The sequence below is a fragment of the Mirounga leonina genome, unplaced genomic scaffold (assembly GCF_011800145.1).
Source record: "Mirounga leonina isolate KUSES-001 unplaced genomic scaffold, KU_Mleo_1.0 Mir_153, whole genome shotgun sequence".
NCBI lineage: Eukaryota > Metazoa > Chordata > Mammalia > Carnivora > Phocidae > Mirounga > Mirounga leonina.
In genome coordinates this window covers 6,588,227-6,602,094 of record NW_023270387.1, presented here as the reverse complement: position 1 = coordinate 6,602,094, position 13,868 = coordinate 6,588,227, and positions in this window count along the sequence as shown.

The following is a 13,868-nucleotide window of genomic DNA, read 5'->3' as shown; positions in this document are numbered from 1 at the left end:
TATCTTCCCACCTCCACTTTAATCACATCACATCGGTAGCTGGAAATCCGTAATGGCGGGAGCATTTACAGCACAGAAATTGGCAAATGCTGCGAATGAGGATTCTTTTGCCTTGACAGCCAGATGTTAAGCATCTATCATTGCACCGCACCCCTGAATAAATGTCAAGTGTTCCCAGATGCCTAATATTTCAAGACAAGCAGAAAGTCAGGTGTCTTTGTGAACAGTCTCAATTTTTAAGTGTTGACAAATCAAATAATACTAAAATATTAAATATTAAAATATTTAAAAGTTTTTAAAATCATGACAAAATAAAACATCACAGCGGGCCACCTGATTGCAACCTCTGCCTTATGCCAATGCATCAGAACTTACACCTATAAACATCAAGCAAGAGTCTCGAAGGAGCCTAAGTACATTTGTTAAATTCCAAATGGTTAACATTTATCACAGGTAGCTTCTTTACATCCTTAAATGGGCACAAACATTTATTATCATATGCTAAGAAGTTACCCTAGGTATGAAAAAGTCCATTTTAAGGCTGGATAAAAAAAGAATCATTCCATCTGTTAAACCAAAGTGATTCATAGGTATTAATGACATATCCCTCTTTTGAATAAAAACATACATTGTAAAGTAGTTGAAAGAAATAAAATTACTATATGTGTGTGTATATTAATGAATATATATGTATATACATACACACACACCACAACACATATATACACATATACACACAGATGAAGGAATAAAAACAATACCTGCGATGTGGGGTGGCCCTTACATAAACAGTAAGGGAAGGCAAAAGGTGAAACATTATAAATCAATATTGTTGGAACCAGAAGAAATTACTAAATGCTGACCTGACGTTAACACAATGACATTGTTGGACCTGTTGATGTCAGAGTGTTTGACGTCAGAGGAAATAAACATTGTATCCTTTAAAGGTCCCTTGCTGTCCTTGTCAGAAACATTTGGTTTAATCCTTCCTCCTCACCTTCTGAGCATGTACCAAAATCTTTGGCATTATCCCTTATGGCAACACTATGTGGCCACTAAAATTTCAGTTTATTTTGCATTTCCGATTTGAACTTTCTGCCAACACCCATTATGATAATTCATTTTACCCAGCTCAGGGATTGCTATCAGGGTGTTATACTGTAGTATAAGCCGGTTATAAAGATAAGAAAATCTCCTCATGTGAATCACTGTACCGAAACACTAGGACGGCATTAGCTCAGAACCTATAATGTAACTGGGAGCTATAATCCCTTGGTTCCTGCTTTTCAGTTACTTGTTCTCCAAACGAGATAGGCGCTTCATAAAGTTTAATGAAAAATAAAAAATTAAGAGTGAGAAGCCATATACAGAAATGTCTAAAATGCAGTGACATTTTAAAGACGGAAACTTAATTGTGCTGGCTTCCCACTCCACAGCCTCTTTTCATGTACAGATCTTTGAAAGGCAGAGTAAATGTTTCTCATCCTTCTTTGTTTATGGTACTGATGAAAAATTCAACAGCTAGTTCGCACCGTAATCTGCCTTGCATACCCTTATAAATTTTCTGTCCTTATTGCTAGCAGAAGAGTGTCCTCAGCAACTTTGAAATGGAAAGCAGTCCAGGATAGAAATTCTTATCATTTTACATTAGTTATCCTGTTAAAATGATCTGAAAATCACCTTGACTCTGCGCTGCCTTTATTAGTGGCCCACACTCCAAAATAAAGATGACACCGAAATTCTGAATATTAACATATCATTGTAATTTAATAGATGACTATGCTAGTCCTTATTAATATTCTAAATGCCTAACTGCTCTAATAAAAAAATTTAAACTAATGCTGAGGCAGATAGGAGAAGGAAAGAAAAAAGATCTCAGTATATTGGGTACTTTGAGAGGAACAGGTTATCAAGCAAGTCCAGATTTTTACATAATGCACCTTCAGGGCTATTTGGAAAATATTCATCCTCAGCGTTCATTCATGGAATGCAAACGCTGCTGAAATTCTCATGACACTGTGTATTTAGATTTTTTTTTTTTAAAGCCACCTTATTCAAATAAGGTGCAAGTTCTTACTATACCAGAAATTAAAACAATAGCCCAGATGATGATAATGCTGATTGTGGAGGTAACGATAATAATAAACATAGAGGGGATAAGATACAGAAGCTAATAGGAATCCAATTAGATTATTTCACACTCCGAATTCTAAGATTCTCAAAGAGGTATGATTCTGGTCACAAACTTCCCAGCTTTGCTTGGGAAGAAGCTAAGATCAGTTTCTCCTGCTTCGCTCTGGGAAGGCTCTTCCCGGGTCAGATATCTCTCTCTGCTCACAGAGTACCTTCCAGTTCCCTATCTTATGGACTACCACATTTTATTATGATTGCCTGTTTAACTGTCTCCTTTGACAGCCCCTTGAGGGCAGGGATCTTTTCTGTCTTGTTCAACATTTTATTACAGATCCAAGAACAGGGCAAGGCACATTGGGGTATTAAATAAATATTTATAGAACAGATACAAAAATAAATATATCCATTCTTGGCCCTCACTGCTCCAAACTATCTGAAGTCTATCAACCTCTGCTTCTATTTCAAATTTGAATGTTATGTGTACTTACGAGAGACTCTTAGTTATGGCCCTCTGCTATTTGTGCAGTTATAGCAAATCACCCGCTTTTCAAGATTTTAGTTTTCCCATTTGCAAAATATCGGTTTATACCCAATGATCCTTTTCCATCTTGAACAAAGATGAATTCAACAACCATTCATTGAGATCCAAATATGCATAAGGAATGAGGCATATTCATTCATTCAACAAATATTTTTGAGCACTTACCATATACCAGAAAGTGTCTAGACACTGGGGATATAATAGTAAACAAGACAAAGATACTTGTCCTTGTGGAATTTATATGCTGGGGGGAGGGGAGACAGTCCACAAACAAATATGTAAAAAATATAAAACATCAGATCATAAATGCTATGGAAAAATATAAAGAAGGAAAGGAAGATAAGGGTACAAGAGGGTACCAAGGGGGTAGGGGAAGGCTGTAATTTCTAATAGGGTGGTCAGAGAGATTCTGCCCTCATAAAGCAACTTATGAGTAAAGAAAGGCCTGAGGTGGTGGGGAAGCCACCTATATGCTTGTCTGGAGTGTGAACATAACAAGCAGAAGAAATAGCAACTACAAAGTCCTGAGGAATGAACCTAAAGGATGATCCCTAGGTTTTGTGCCTAAACAACCAGATGAATGGAATTGTCATTGAGTGAGGGGAGAACACTGTGGAAGCGCAGCTTCATTAGGGCTGTACATAGGAAAAGAAAACGGGAATCATCAGAAACTACTCAAAGACTGAGTCTTGGGCATTCCAAAGTTTGGAAGTCAGGACAGTGAGAAAGAGCTGACAACAACAAGAAAACAATAAGACGATTTTTTATTTTCCAACTAAGAAGGAGAAGACAGCAAGGTAAACCAAAAACTAAGTGTGGAGTTCTAGAGGCCAAGAAGGAACAGTGTGTAAGAAGAGGACTATGTAAAAGGCAGCTGATAGATCCAGTAAGGTGTAGACTCAGGAATTAATCAGTGGACATGGTATAAGGAGGTGCATGGTAACTTTGACAAGTGGAGGTTCAATGGATAAGTAAGAGGTGAAAACCCAAATGGGGTGGATTCAAGAGAAAATGGGAAAAGAGGAATTAGAGCTACCATATACAGACAAATATCTGGAAATGTTTACTATGAAGAGGGGCAGAGCAATGAGGGGCAACTGGAAGAGATATTAGGGTCAAAAAAGACTTTTATATAAATGACTTATAAAAGTCTTTTATAAACTGAGATTATGATCAACTAGAGACAGTAAAACTGACAATTCATGAAAGAAGAGGGGATTACCATAAATACATCCTGGCGTCAGTGAGAGGGAACAAGACCTAACGTTCAAGTAGAAGGATCAGACTCAAGTAGAAGAAGGCTCAGTTCATCCATAACAACAAGCTAGAAGGCATAATAAATGGGCACAAGCCAAGGTATGTAGTTACTGGTGATGATGAGCACCTTTGGCATTCTTTCCTTTTTGCTTTTATTTTCTCAGTGAAAGAAAGTGAGGCCAAACACTGAGGTTGAGGGGAGTGAAGACTTAGAGAAGAGTGAGGACAAATATTTGGAGGCTTTAAAACATAGCATGCAGCTGTCATCAGGAAGAGCGGAGGAATAAAAGAATTAGGAAGATACAATAAGTGTAAGATCCACACTCAGGGCTTACCTGATGCTACTAGTTATGAAATTAGGTTTTGGCATATGAACTTGGGGAGGCACACACATCCCATCTATAGCAATCATGTTTATGAGTTTCCCCAGACCATGTGCGGTTATTGGGATACAGGTACAAAATAAGTGGAAGACTGGATTTAACCACGAGGGGATTTTGCTAGGCAAGTATGAGAGGTGACAGAGACCTGAGGATATATGCAGGAGACAATTTATGGTGATGAACCATGCAATTTAAACTAAGTAAGAGGGCTAGTAAGGTCATGAAAGGATTACATTCAGTGACATCAATGAATTGTAAGTCCTGGAAATTAAGACACTTAGATGTGAGGTATTTTAGTAGGTTAGCTGGAACTAACAGGTACTTAAAATTGAGTCAATAGAGGGGCACCTGGGTGGCTCAGTTGGTTAAGTGTCTGCCTTCAGCTCAGGTCATGATCTCAAAGTCCTGGGATCAAGCCCCGCATCAGGCTCCCAGCTTGGCGGGAAGCCTGCTTCTCCCTCTCCCACTCCCCCTGCTTGTGTTCCCTCTCTCACTGTCTCTCTCTATGTCAAATAAATAAATAAAATCTTTAAAAAAAATTGAGTCAATAGAGAGGTTGAATTACTGGTAATGACAAGAGAGAACTATGGGAGTGGGTGACCTGCATATGGAGGGTGCAAGGTGACCCAGTCACTAACATTCCAGGATCTTGGGAGGATTATCTTCATGGACATTGACATATCCAGGAATTATGATAATAGTTTTGGAAAGACTCAGTAATCAAGGAGCTAAAACTTAAGTAGTGAGTGGGCTGTTCCGCGGGGAGGTAATGGCTGGAGAGTCTGATAATATGCCATTCACTGATGATAAGTCCAGCTTGGAAGTGGTAAAATGAGAGGACACTCAACGCACCTTCATACCTTGTGGATGTGGACTGTGAGAGATGACATCCTAGGCAAGAGCCATCCAGGTTTCAGTTGAGCAGAGAGAGGATGTTGAGGAAATGGGTAATTTTGCTGGAGCTGGACTGCAAACCCTGGAGGGCCTGGTGGGACTGTTTCAGGAGTTGCTGACTGAAGAGCTGATGAGCATCTTCCAAATCTCACTCAGTGGTTTAGATCAAGAACCTAAAAGTCATCTGTGGCTCATCTCTTTCTTTCAATCCCCAGATCAAAACCTCCAGAAACCACCACTGGTTGTACCTTCAAACCGTATTGCAAACCCAGCTACTTCTTGCCAGTTCTCCACTAACACAACCATCAGGACTCAATTGGAGATAATCTTCTAGGGTGTGAGTGTGTGTGTGTATCTGTGATGTCACAGGAATCTGATCTAACTCAATTAGGCTAGCTGGTTAAACAGTCTCTTAAGAGCTGTTGTCTTTGCATCTGCTGCAAGAGCTGGAAATCTACCGTTTAGGCAGTAGGCAGGAAGGGAATATAGACAGAAAATGGGTGAGCAGGAGGGAACCCACAAGGGTGAAAGGGACCCCATGTCTGTTACCACTGCCTCCAACCATGCTAACATGGTTATCCTGCAAGAGAAGCTGGTGCCCTTTATTACAGAGCTAAATATACACCCGGCCCACAGGTCAGAAAAAATGGAAAAAAAAAAAAAATCCAGGGGAAGGTCAAGTAGTTTCAGGCATGGTTGATGCTCCACACTAACAAGGTGTTCCAGCAAATAAGCAACAATGTATGTAAGCTGCAAACTTGCTGTCTCCAACTACTGAGTATAAAAACCAAAATGGCTGTAATTTTACTTCTGCCCTCCAAATTTCATTCTAAAAACATCTCTCTTGTGGCTCACTTTAACCAAAAACATACAGAGAAATCTGGGAAACTGAGGTCAGCCTAGGCAAGTTGACACATGACAAGTCCACCATAGTACACACCTTGCCAACTTGGCACCCACATACCCCTCTTTAAAACATAGCCATACTAATTTCCAAATAAAGAGAGTAATGAAAATATGCTACCACCTAACATGAGACAGGTCCCACCTACAAATGAAAACATGCTAACCTCCCCCCCCCCCAAAAGGAGGCAATGTCCTACCTATTTTATGTTTGGGTGATGTTCGTTCTTTTTTTTTTTTAATTTATTTAAATTCAAATAATTAACATATAGTGTATTATTAGTTTCAAAGGTAGAGATCCGTGATTCTTCAGTCATATATAACACGTGTCCTCCTTAATGCCCACAGTGATGTTCGTTCTTATAGCTATTTACATTCCTGTTACTTAAATCTTGTGTATAAAGTTAACTGTTATTAACACATCTTATATTAGATGGTGGTGAAATGGGAGAGGAAGAAAACAAGAATATTTGGGTAATATATACATGAGCACATCAAATTAACAAAGAGACATTCATAACTATGACACTCTTCCGGTCTATATCTGGTCACATTGTTATAACTGGTATTTACAACTGCCTTCCTCTACTACCCATTCCATCCATAGCCCTCTGCCCTTGGCAGCACCTTCGCTGACCCTGGTTCCTTGCCTGTATTGGGTTATCTTTTGCAGCATAACAAAATACCCCCAAACCCCAATAAATATTAATTAGCTCACAGTTGTTTTGAGTCGGGAATTAGGAGTGGTCTAACTGAGCGACTGTGGCTCAGGATCCCATGCGGTTCCTGCCTAGATGTCAGCCAGGGTTGCAGTAATGTGAAGACTCCCAAGATGGCTTATTCACTTGGCTTTTTGCAGAAGCCTCGGGCCTTGTGTGGTACTGGAGAGAGTTCTCACTTCCCCACCACATGGAATTCCCCACAGGGCTTGTGTGTCCTTGTAACATGTCATCTAGCTTCCCCCAGAGATGAAGCAAGGAGGAAGATACAATGTCTTTTATGACCTAACCTCAGAAGTCACACTGTCACTTCCAGCATATTCTGTCTGTTAAACAAAAGTCACTAAATATGGTCCACACTCAGGGGAAGGGGAATTAAGTTCTATCTCTCGAAGGGAGGACTATCCAAGAATTTGAAGACATATTTCAGAAGCCTCATGCTTGTCATGACGAGCTCACATGCATTATTTTAATAACCTTCTTATTGTTCTTCCTGATCCCTGTGGCAACAACTACAGTTCCTTCTATACCCAACAGCCAAAAAGATTACTTAAAATGCAAATCAGATCATTTGGGTTCCCTGATTGAAGCCTTCCAACAGCTTCCCGTTACACATGGAATGAAACCCAAATGGTTACCAATGTCAACAGGCTCTTATGAGCAGGCCTCTGCTAACCTCCGTGACTTCAATTCCTACCAAGTTCACTCTCATCCTCTAGCCCAGAGCTCCTAAACCTCAGCACTACTATGTATGGGCCAGATAATTCTTTGTCTGGGAGTCTGTCCTGTGCATTGTAGGAAGTTTGGCAGCATCCCAGACCTCTAACCACTAGACGCCAATAGCTCCCCTCCCATTTTGACAACCAAGAATGTCTCCATGTAATTACTAAACGTCCATGAGAGGACAAAATCACTCCTGCCTGAGAACCACTATTCTAGCTATACAGACCATGTCTCCTTCCTCAGGTGTGACAGTTTTCATCTTAATTGTTATTGTGTTAACTTGACTATACATCTATTTGCTTAAGCTTATTGTCTACCTCCTCTTTCATGAATACAAATACTGCTTTATCTCTCTTGTTCGCTCGGGTATCCCCAGTGCCCAGATGATGCCAGAAGAATCTGTATTAAATAAGGAATTAATGCTTCCCTGAATTTGGAATTCACTTATGTCCCTGCCTTTCCTCTTCTACGCAAATTTTTTTACCTGAAAAACCCAATTCATATATCACCTCTCCCAGGAACCCTTACTTCACTCTATGAAAACATGGTTTATATCGCCATTTAACACATTTTATTTTACCTTATTCACACATTTACCTTTTCTCCTGGCCTATAAGTAACTTGCATCTCAAGCACATTACCTGGTATCTTTTTTTAAAAAGACTGAAATGGGGCCATCATAATTTATATAAAGAAAAAGTTCACTTATTATTTAAGAGAAATATTTTTTCAATATGAAATTCAAAATTGCATTCCTCGTATGTAGAAATACATATTAGGAGACAGTGTCCTCAAATCAGGCTTTACAACAGAGAGAGAAATGGTTTCTATGGGGCACCGTGGTAAGCTAAATAATGAGCCCAAAAGATACTCACTTCCTATTACCTGGAACCTGTAATTTTTGCCTTATATGGCAAAAGAGTGATTATTATTTTATATGGCAAAAGATGCTAAGGATCTTGACATGGGGAAATTATCCTGAATTATCTGGATGGACCCTAAATATAATCAGAAGCATCACTGTAAGAGGTGAACAGAAGGGAATACTGCCACAGAGGAGAAAGTGATATAACGGAGCAGAGATTTGAAGATTCAGTGCCATTGGCTTTTACAATGGAGGAAGGGGCCATAAACAAATGAATGCAAAGAATGTAGCCCTAGAAGCTAGAAAAGGATTCACCTAAAGCCACCTAAGGGGGCACAGTCCTGCCCTGCTGACACCTTGACTTTCACCCAATGATACTGATTTCTGAATTCTGACCTCTAAAATAGTAAGAATAAATTTGCATGCTTTTAAGCCACTAAATTTGTGGTAATTTGTCACATCGGTTATAGGAAGCTAATACAGACTCTTTATTATGAAGACCTAGAATAAAAGATGATATATAATTGTAATGTGTGTAATTTTGAAGTGAATATCATGGTATAGAGTGAGAGGTGATGTTGCCAAATTGCTCAGTTAATGCAAGTAGAGGCCTTATAACGTAGAGATGAGAACTAATCTGTGTCCTTCAGAGTACCTCTTCTTCATATAGATTTGTGGTAGAAGAAACTATTCATAAGAAATAGAAAGTATATCTAACATACCTTGACCCATGTGAATTAAGGCAACAATGCGATATAACTAATTTTAATGCTTGAAATACCTTAAGAGAAAAAAAAGACTTTATCAGGGAGAATATGGAATTACTTAACCTCAAGTATGACTGGATCCAGGGGTTTACATAATGTCATCAGGACTCTCTTTAAATCTTTCCATCTGCATTCCCTGAGCAATGGCTATTATAAAACGCAAAACATCCAAGTCCTGGTAACAGATCCACAAAAATGTGACCATCAGGCCAGTTATTCTGCTATTTGTTGAGGCTAATAAAACAGCCTTGCTTATTGATCTTGTTATTCCATTAAGCAGAAATGCCCCCAAGGACAGTTGCAGAGCAAAGAGGAACCAAACCAAGCATGGAAACAAATGAGGGACATGTAAATAAAACTTGTCATCCCAGCATCTGGACACAATAATTAAACATCTTGGGATTTGGGGATTCAGTCTTTACTGGAATCAGTTCAGCAAAGGTATTTTTTTATGCTTATCACATAACTCAGAGATATCTAATATCATGAGGGAAAAACAAATTCTGATAATATATTACTGTATTAAAAGAGAAGGTACTGAAAATGAAAATTTAATAATGACAGATGAGCTACTGTCCTAGGAGGAGGTATCCTGCAATGTTCGACAAGGATATTGGAACCAGGCGGATTTGCATTTGAGTCCAAGACCTAACACTGGCTGTCCATGCTAATTTAGGCAAGTCAGTGGCCCTCCCTCAGCCGAAGCTTTTTAATATATAAAATGTGGCTAGCAATAATAACAGTATCTCTTCATTGGTTTGGTTGGAGGATTAAATGAAAAAACAAATATAAGCTGCTTAAAACAGTTTCTGACACATAATATTCAATAAGTGGTAATTATTAGTAGTATAAATCATTAATGCCTACCATTAGTAACGTTTTCTTATCTTTAAAAAATTAGAAATTAGCTTATATGAAATTGAAAACTCCCTCAAACACCAACATTTTGTGTTTCTGAAACTTCAGTATCTCCAGGTCCTATATTCCCAAGCGGTTAGAAGCTGGCAAAGACTGCAAGTATGTATGGCTTTGTTAGCAGGTAATGCCTGCTGAACATACTCAGAGAGTAAAGGATGGTTGCTTCTCTACCTCCCATCTACTAGGAGGTGGGAGAGAGCAGTGTGTGTCTCCTCTGCTCAGGCTCTACCCCATTTTTTAAAAAAAACAAAATCTTGGAGCACCTGCGTGGATCAGTTGATTAAGTGTCTGACTCTTGATTTCGGCTCATGTCATGATCTCAGGTTATGATCTCAGGGTTATGAGATCAAATCTTGCATTGGGCTCTGCACTGGGCATAGAGCCTGCTTAAGATTCTCTCCCTTTCCCTCTGTCTCTGTTCTCCGCGCCACCACCCCCCTCCACTCCCCACCAGCTCATGCATTTCTCTCTCTCTCAAAAAAATTTAAAAAAATGAAAATGAAATACAAAATCTTTATTACAGGCAATATTGGTCTACACAGTACACAATACCAACAGTACAATTTTAATCTTTCAAAATCATCATTTAAACAGGAAAAAAAATAAGAAATAAAATTTGAGTCCACTGATTATTTTTCAAGCTATTCTCAATGTACATTATTCTCAATTTCCTTGTTACAGTGAGGCACACAAATACAGCTTAAAATCTGAGTTAAGAAAATCCTTTTTAGCAACCTACATACAGATAAGTAGCAAACCGTATTATATTAAACAAATTTGTTCTGCTTGAAACATATAATTGACTCTGGTGGTCATTGCTCTGCTTAATAAGCATTAGGCTATTTTCTCGTTCCAGGCAGAGGGAAATCTGAATTTCATGACCCTTTGGTGACTAGACAGCACCAAATGACAGTTTCTGGTTAAGGAGATGTGAGCAGAAGTGACATGTGTGTCCATTTGGGACTGGAACATTTAATTGTTGTGTTAGACTTCCCAGACCACATTTTCACTCTGCAATGACAAATTTCAAGATGATGGCTTCTCCATCAGCATGTAATTAGAACAAGATGACACTAAGAAAATCTCCCGGCAAAACTACGATGGATATAAAAGCATGATTAAGAAATAAACCTGTTATTTTGCACCACTGAAAATTTCGAGGTTGCTCCTATCACAGCGTAACTTAGATTACAGTGACTGATCCAGATGTGTTTATCTAGAAGTGGAGCAACACCACAAAAAATATGAAAAGTATGTGCCGCTAGCTTAGGAATCAGGTGGTGGGCTGAAAGAGAACTATTCTCAAGAGTTAGAAGGGTAGCTTTCCAGATTATACACTGGCAAGACATTTAGTAGAACTGATGTCTACAATAACTTGGAGAGCCAAGCATGCGCTTAATGAACTTTTAGCAACAGGGAAAAGGTTGAAAGACAGTGTTATTTATATGTATTGGTTGCTCGTAGCTGTGTCCAGCAAGCTGTCAGAAAAAAGAACCTTTTAGAAAAGAGAAAAGAATTGGCCAGATTTCAAGAAGGAATGAAAGAAAATTGGGGTGGGGGGGGTCTCCTGCAATTTTGGAAACTTGTAAATACAGTGGAGATAATTGCTTCCAACTTCAAATAATGATAGATAAAATTGAAAAGTGCTTTGAGTAACAGATTTAAAATTCAAATTTGCAGCAAGAATCAAATCAAGGATGCAGCTATTATGCTATTTAAAAATGTCTGAATGGATTAAGGTAGCCTCAATAAATCCTTTCAATTGGATAAAATGATGTAGAGGGGAAAACAGACTGACCGTGTGAGCCTCATATGCTCCAAACACCTTCAACTAAATAGAGAAGCAAAGGCATGGAGTAAGGAGGAAAAGAAAGATGCCAGACATGAAAATGGGTCTTGAAAAGAATTTTGAGTGGGATTATTGACAAATGGAATAGCATAAATCAAATATTCATAAGAAACTTAAGTTTTTGAAAGAGTTTGTTTGTTTGTTGCATTAGTCTAGAGTAAAGGAGACTGTACTTGCTTAAGACTTAGACTGTGGGCCCTCAGCTTTCTATGGCAAAGACTCAGGCTAAGAAATCTACTCATTCTTTCAGGGGGGCAAGCCCCAACTCCTATTTTAAATCTGACCAAAAAGGATTATGGAAAATGAATGATATCCCAGAATGTAGAGACATAGTTCATGCAGGAAACAAACAAGGGAGCTCTTCTTCAGAGAAGTGCAGTTCAAGCAGAGAATATTTCTTCTCCACATAGGAAGGACCTTCAAGTGTCTGCCTAGTAGGATATCAGAATTAGCACAGACTAGAGTTAGCTTTGTATTTCCATTGTTCCCATTTCCAAATGGGAGTCTTTACTGCAGGTATGCTATCCCTTTGCCCCATTGTCTAGTGGGTGCATGGGGATGGAAGGAGTTTCCTAATTCTGTGACTAGAGAGGACTTTTGGGTAGTTTTCCTTAGGGAGAGGGTGAGTTTATTTGCATGTGAGAAGGAATGTTAACCAAATATTTGGTGACCAGAAGAGAAAACTGTGGTAAGTTGTGCAGCTTATTTACATCTATTTCTCTCTCTCTCTCTCTTTCAAGCATATACAAAAGAGAATTTCCTGACTCCCTTGCTTTTGAGAGGAATCATGTGACTATTCCCAGCCAATGAGTTGTCAGAAGAAGTGACATCTATTGTTTCTAGGCGGGAGAATTTAATTATTTGTGTCTTATCCTCCAGAACTCCATTTCCTTCTGCCACAAAGACCATCAACTTTCAGTCAGCCTCATCCTGAAGAGAAGATGTCACTGAGTAGACAGACTGTCATGCCAACTTGTGATGTACATGCAGTACTAGTGAGAAAGAGTGTTTTGTTGTTGGTAAGCTACTGAGACTTAGAGGTTAAGTGCCCTACACATACCGCCTTGGCATTCACAGTTCTTAAGGGTGTCGACAGCTTTCTACTATAAGCATCTGCATCTCCCTACTTTTTTCTGATATGGTAGGCCCATGCGAGGCAGGCTGGAGTATCAGTCAGTTGACTTCCCAAGGAGAACTCAGCCAAAGGACAAAGCTTCTTCATTCCTTCCACGCCCTTTTGAGGCACATGCCACACAACCTCCCAAGATACCCAGCGGTACTTGAGCCCCAGTTGTCCTCTGTGATAACCTGCTCATTAATGTACCTGGAATGACATCATTCTCTTCCCTTACTTCCCTACTCCCAATTCTTGTCGTATTTCCCATGTAAGCTCTTTGCACTCAAATCCTTAGTCAGGGTTTGCTTCTGCAGGAACTCAAACCATGACATAATGGAGCCATTTAGGGTCTTATCTCCCAGAGAATAATTTTATATAGTACAGATAAAGAATGTAGGAGGGTGGTAAAGCCTCCCTGCTCTCTGTATGTTAGAAAGCATACTTTTTTTTTCCCCTAGACGTTTCCTTTAAAACATGAAAAAAAAAGTAAAGTTACTAGTAGTATAATATTGAATATTCCCTACCTAACACATTTTACCAATGGATGCTCTTTCTAAATATTACCTAAGATTTTTTTTCCCACTTTTTCCTGGTTACCCTGTTTCCTCTCTTGCCCAATACTAACAATTACTTCAATTTCTTTTCTTTTTAAATTTTATTTATTTATTTGAGAAAGAGAGAGAGAATGAGCAAGAAAGTGGCAGAGGGAGAAGCAGACACCCCACTGAGCAGGGAGCCTGATGTGGGGCTTGATCCCAGGACCCTGGAATCATGACCTGAGCTGAAGGCAGACACTTAA